Raw genomic sequence first — 607 nt, forward strand, 5'->3', positions numbered from 1 at the left:
ATAGTTCTGAGGCTGATGGGACAGCTTCTTTGTTAATGGTGTGACCCACTTTGCTCCCTATTCTGGCCACCTCAAGTCAGGCCACATTTATTTTATCCTCAGCCGCACTGACCCAAAGTGTCTTGGTAAGTCAAGAGTCCAATGGGAGGCAATGTGGCCTGAACAGGGTAGGAACACTTCTCTTTATCTCCGAGCACACAGAGAAAAGTCAGATGGCCTAGCATCCTCTGGAAGAATAGCTTGCCTACAGCCCCTTAGTCAGGCCTGCCTTGTTTTGGGGGATGTCAATTGCTCCCACTCTTGTGTGGATTAGTAGACAACAGCTTGGACCTCTGCTGAACCCAGCCCCAGCCTCTCCCTTCCTGGCTCCGGGAAGTCTGGAGTCCTGACTCCCAGGTCCCAGCCTGGGCCTGCCAAGGCCTCTGTCAGAGTAGACAGAGGCCCTCCACATACCAGGCTGTCATGTGCTAGAGCCAAGGAACTCTAGAAGCAAGGCAGGGCCAGGAGGAGCCCTAGACCTATCTGATTACTCAGGAGAAGAAAAGGTCCCAGAGAGGACTAAGGGAACAAGGATATAGAGTAGACCTAAAGGTGCTTGCTGACCCCG

The sequence above is a fragment of the Rattus norvegicus genome, chromosome 1, assembly GCF_021556685.1.
Source record: "Rattus norvegicus strain SHRSP/BbbUtx chromosome 1, alternate assembly SHRSP_T2T, whole genome shotgun sequence".
NCBI lineage: Eukaryota > Metazoa > Chordata > Mammalia > Rodentia > Muridae > Rattus > Rattus norvegicus.